We start from the raw sequence: 6,029 nt of genomic DNA on the forward strand, positions 1-6,029 counted from the left end.
AATCATCGTGACCTCGTGAATATGTGTTTAGGTCTAAATCTGAGAGAAATCATCATATCAGTGGTAATTATGGCGGTGATTCAGCAAACTGAGGTACTGTTTTTAGTTAAAACTGGCTTTTTCAACTAGGCACAGTCACATTAACACTATTCACTGATAAACTGTTGGTATACTGTAACTCGTTTTCTTTAATGAGGAATTCTACTGATTTTTCAACATTTCTGCCTTCTGAGATGTAAACAAAGGCTTAATTCTAGAGAAACATACCAACACAGATTTCTTTACAGTAGTGGTGATAGGAACCAGGGCTCATCATGTCTACAAGGAAAATATGTCCATTTTATTGACTATCCAAAAACAACCAGAGAATCTACACATATCTTCTGAGTTTTTATATATAATGTTGATAATGATGTAATAGTGGTAAAGCTGAGATAAAAAGTTTTCTTTGGGGACTGTTTAGTACAAGACCTCTAAACCATGAAAGGATTTTAAAAATATATATATTTTAGGCCAAAACCTTATTTGAAAACTATTGTAACACAAAGCATCAGGCAGTGGATTCATAGCCATTTCATGTAATAGCTTTCTGCGTGGGAGATTTAGAAGCATTAAACACTTCAGAAGTCTGGTTCCTGTCACCAGCACTGTGAACAATTCTGACTCAGTAAATTTCTTTAGAATTGATGCTGCAGACTTAATGCATTTCTTTCAAGAGATCTTAGTAATGTCTGCGGCTTTTGCTTGGGAAGCAGTTCACATTCATGTCTTTCAGTTTTCAGATACAAAATCTCCCATTTCATACTCAGCAACTGGAAAATGCATTCTGGGCTGACATCATTTTGGCCTGATCTGTAAGTTAAGCAGGGAGGGGGGGAGGGGGATTACACGTTTGAAAATGATCCTTCTTGGCACAGTCCACCAGTCTGGATGACTATAATGGAAAAAAGGACAATCGGACGCAGCTCGTAAGACAGCTATCTCTGTATCTCGATATGAACTGTGGCCGTGCATTTAAAGGGAAAATGAAGGTAGGCCTACACTTGTGTAAAATGATATTGTGCAAGTTCACACTTGAACATGGAAGAAAAAAAAGAGGCTGTGCTGTGTCGGCTGTGGATGCTCAGGTTAGCGGATTCATTGGGTCCACTAGGCACAAAGGGGGTTTGTGTTTCAAACAGTGCTCTAGAGTCAGGAATGTACCTTTAGGCCAGTGTGCACCGAGCTTCCCACCCAAAACAATGCACTCAATGTCAGTTACGGACGGTCAGATCAGAGAGTGGCGGAGGCTTCTCCAGATCACGCCACTCCTTCATGATGGATGAAGGGAACACTATCCTCTGTAAGTCAGTCAAACGGTGAACCCTGAAGCTATGCTAATCGAAAATGAAGCCAGCTGCTGTCATTTTCTCACGCCGAGGCCAGATAGGTTAAAGCCAGCACCTGGGTTCCACCAAACTCCAGCTTGGCTCATTTTTGTGGTTTCTTCTGTGACTAGCTCAGGGTTACACCCCTTCAAACGGCTTCATTCCCAGTTTTCTAAGAATGTTTGGCATTAAACTCACTCATTTTAATTATATTAAATGCATCTCCTTAATGAGCGACCTGTTAACGACTTTACATGGACTTAAAGGAGGACGAAAACAAGAGAGTGAAAAAAAAACTTGAACCAACCAAACTATTTTCTTTGGCAGGCTGAATTTATACGCACCAGATGTACTTGACAGCGGAGCGCTGCATATCATTACTTTTTGATGGTGCCATTAAAAGTGTGTTCATGCTTCAATAATGCAATTAAGGGACAAACACAGTGAAGTCACTGCAAATTTAAGTTCTCCCTGCTGATGATGAGAAAAATCTCTGCTGGGAGGCATTGTTAGCTTGATTTGTTTATGATACTATGTTTTTACTGCAATGATGTTTGCTAATCATCCACTTCTCCAAAGTTTCTTGTGGTAAATTGCTAGGATTGGACAATTTGACACATCAGTTATTTGTTAAATTGACCTGTTCATCTACCATCCACAAATGTGTTCTTTCAAAGCAACTAATAAGGGATTGGGTAAGCTTTACAGAACATTGGCAAAAGTCCTATTCAAACTAATATCATAGTTTAGAGTCATATAGTTTAGGCATATAAATGATTACCTGATAAACTGGTCAACAAACAAACCATTGTTCAACTAATGCTATTGATTAAAAATGTTCATTTAATTTTATTTTATTTGTTCTAAGCACCAGTTCCTACTTGAATAGGTGGGTTTATCTTTAAAGTTCCACAAAATAGGCCTAGTAAAAAATTAAGTGTGCAGCTAAAAATCATGGTGTTCGCAGCCACATTTCCATGGTACGATAGCATATCAATGACATACCGTATCAAAAACAAACATCCACAAGTGCAAACACACAACTATTTTGTCCATGTTCTCCAAGAGAAAGTGAGATGCATGGCAGTGTGAGTAAAACACACATGGGTGTGCAAAATTATAGAGAAGGACGTGGTCGACAGCGTCAACTTTCGAGAGTTAATGGGGTGGCACTTATGTTCATTTTAACTTCTAGCTTATTTTAGCTCATCCTAGCGCATTTCAAGCTAGTAATAAGTGGTAACTTTAGATTTCACAGTAGCAAATCATTGTATATTCCAGTCTATTTTTTGCTCATATTATCATAACACATTATGGTTGTCAGCCACTAGTTTTAAACAAAACTGGGTTCTTATGTTTGATAGATTTCGGCTCTTAAACACTCAGTTGGTTGCACTCATAAGTGTGTATTGATCAAGTATTCTGCAATGGCTTTGAACATAGCACAGGAGGTCAGCATTTAGATCTGGAAGTTTCTATATTCTATGGGGTCATATTCTTGATTTTAGGCTTCTTGGTTGCAATTAATCACTGATCATGATGGTTGGTTATTGGTCAACAGAAAATTTGCATCCCTTGTGCTGGATTATTCTGTTGTAGCTACTTGTATACAATCGTCAGGTTAGAAACATCATCGACAATTTTGCCACCATGCTAACTTTAGCACTCTAAATGTAGGTATGTTCACAAAAAACAGAGGATTTTTGCTCATTCGATCTTACCCATTTACTTGTCCAATGTCACAATAGTAGCTACAGAAGAACATTTGTGGGCAGCTACATTTGTGGGCGGAGCCTGTATCATTCAGTTGGATCACGTCATTCACAGAAACCTGAATATACTGGAGCTTTATTAGCAAAGTACTTTCTTTGTATTTTTGAAAAAAAGGGCTAGTTTTCCGGACACACCTTAATCTCCGTGTCTTGGTGTACATTAGAAAGGCCCTGGGATTCCTCCATTGAGAAGCCTTTGTAGTCTTGCACCACGCTTTATCTGTAGCCGGAAACTCAGCCCTCGACGTACATTGTAGGTTGAGTGATCGTCTAAACAGATGCAAAGAGTGGATATGGTTGGAGGTGGACTGTTGATAACTGTGTTGTGTGTACGTCTGTGTGGGTGGAGGTGGTGTGTTTGGAAGAAAAGGAAATATCAAACTACAGGAAATGAGTCTACAGGAACAATCCATTTATATGGATATGGAACTTCCTCTATAGGACCTTAAGGAAGAGAGATAATGGGCAGTGATAAGTCAGTTGAACTGGATTTGGCAGTACATTTCCGCTAGTAAATGGTTTTTAACAACTCTGCAATTTTGTCGAGTTGTCTGAATGCTATTATGTAAGTGTATGCGATGGTGATGGGCAGTGTTTATCTCACTTGTTTAGTTATTTACCCGATTATTATGTTATGGCGCTGTCCCTTTCATGCTGTTTTGATATATAGACATTGTCTGTTCGCCACAAAGCCCGATTAGTTCAACCCGTAGCAAATCATGGCTATGCATAATTTTTGCTTTCACAACTACAAATATAATCACTGTGGCTTGCCACATTTTTAGGTTTTGGAAATAAATAAAGATTTATTCCCTGTTTCCACTCTTACGCAGTACTGGCCGGACACTAATAAGAAACAGATTTTTGCAGATATGCTGCAGGGTAGCCGTTGCCAGGATTCTACTCCCCCAGCACCTCAAAATGCAAACTATTTTCTATTAGTTATTCTCCCAGTTCTGCTTCAGACTAAGCTCACCTGCTTTAGTTATTCCATTTCTCTGGAAATTACACTTGGAGCCAGTTTTTCCCCTCTCCTGTCTCCTGCAGAAACATTAATAAAAGCCGGCATATTGAACTCATATACCCATGATTATAACCTCTTTGAAATTTTTGTAATTAGATTTGTGATACATTAGCGCAGAAAAAGCACTGGGTCAAACGTTCCTACAAGCTGACCTAGATCAGATCTGCAAACGGCCGCATTCTACAGGACATGCTATCTGGATTTCACGCTTTTTTTTCACACTGTGACAGCTGCTCTTGGTCTTACCAGAGCTTGGAACATTACAACAGCTGTTGTTAACACCATGATAGAGAGATAGACAGCTGCCTCATCAAGTCATTGTAACTGCTGAAAAACTGGCTGCCTATAAAAGTCAGCGTGTTAGCATGTCTAGAAGTCATTTATAACCAGTCATAAAAGCAGTCCAGTCTGATTATACATAATTATTTCTCATTTGGTGCTTATTGAAAGTTCTAAACTTTCTGTTAATACTATATTTGTGAACAGATATATTGTAATGAGTTGAGTTTGCTTACAAAGTTACAGTCTTGGTCAAATTACAAGTTTTGTAGATTTTTGTAGAAGTGAAAATAAGTTAACACATCCTCTACAGAGAAACACACTTCTTTTTTAAATTGTTCAATTACTGTTTATTTACTGAATTTAACATAACCAGATGAAAAATTTTGTGGCATACAAAAGTTATAGCACATTTAATTTGTTAAATGTTTTGTTCCGATATGTCAGTGTAAATTAAAGTAGAGAGATCTTATTCCAGGCAATTTTGAAGCATTTCTATTGGTCCAGTCTTCATAAAATTTTCACACAATGTAAACATGAGCTGCTGTGCTCAGATGACGTAGAAAAGTAAAAACTGTAAAAAAATGGATATACATGTTTGTCTATGGACAGCAATGATATGAGTGCATTATTGAGTCAAGAGTCTTGTTTTGCAGAAAGGAAAACCATTCTTGACATTTTTGCCATTTGTCATTTCGAACCTAATGTTGATATTTAACCTTATGATGGAAAAAACAGAAATGCTGACCTGAATCAGCTGATACAGAATGTAAATGTAATTCATTATGGATCTACTTATGTAGTAAATCACGCAATTATTTTCAAATAGTGTAGCAAAATGACAAAACGTTCACGGGTTAATGTCAGTGTTTGCAAACATTAAAACCCAATGAGAGAACTGTCCAGGGCTAAAGTCCATATTACTGCAGACATACTTTTCTAACTGATTGCAATCACTATTTGTTCTCGTATGAGCTGAGAGCTCTCAACAGAATAAAGTATGAGTTATGAATTTTCATGAATGGAGGGTTACAGTGTATGTTTCATTTAATGCAGTCTTAAGTTTTTCACAAGTCAAAACTTTATTGTCATGTTTTTAACCTATTATCCACCACAGTGGCTGTGTTTACATGCAAAGATTTTTGCCAATCCGATTGAATACAATCGGATTACAGATTCAGACTGAGGTGTTTATATGCACACTCTATTCAACAATCTGATGGAAAGTCTTCTTTTACATACGCACTACAAGTAATCCAATGCAAAATGACGCGCATGCGTGGAGTAGCGCTAAGAGTAAACGTTACCATGACAGCGAACATCACGTGAGGTCCAGTCCGCGTGAGATGAGTTTCCAGTTGGCGCGCTTGCTGCTCCGCCACGCTGAACGGTATAAACTTTCACCATGACGCGACGCACATGCGCAGAACATACTTACACGTTCCGATTGGAATGTAATCGGATTCAGGCGTTTACATGGTTATTATTCTTCTATTTAACGGATTATTTGGAGGTTTACCCACCTCGTTCAATCGGATAGAAATTGTATTCCGAATGGCCTCAATCGGACTAGACCATTCCGATTGA

The sequence above is a fragment of the Colossoma macropomum genome, unplaced genomic scaffold, assembly GCF_904425465.1.
Source record: "Colossoma macropomum unplaced genomic scaffold, Colossoma_macropomum, whole genome shotgun sequence".
NCBI classification, from domain to species: Eukaryota; Metazoa; Chordata; class Actinopteri; order Characiformes; family Serrasalmidae; genus Colossoma; species Colossoma macropomum.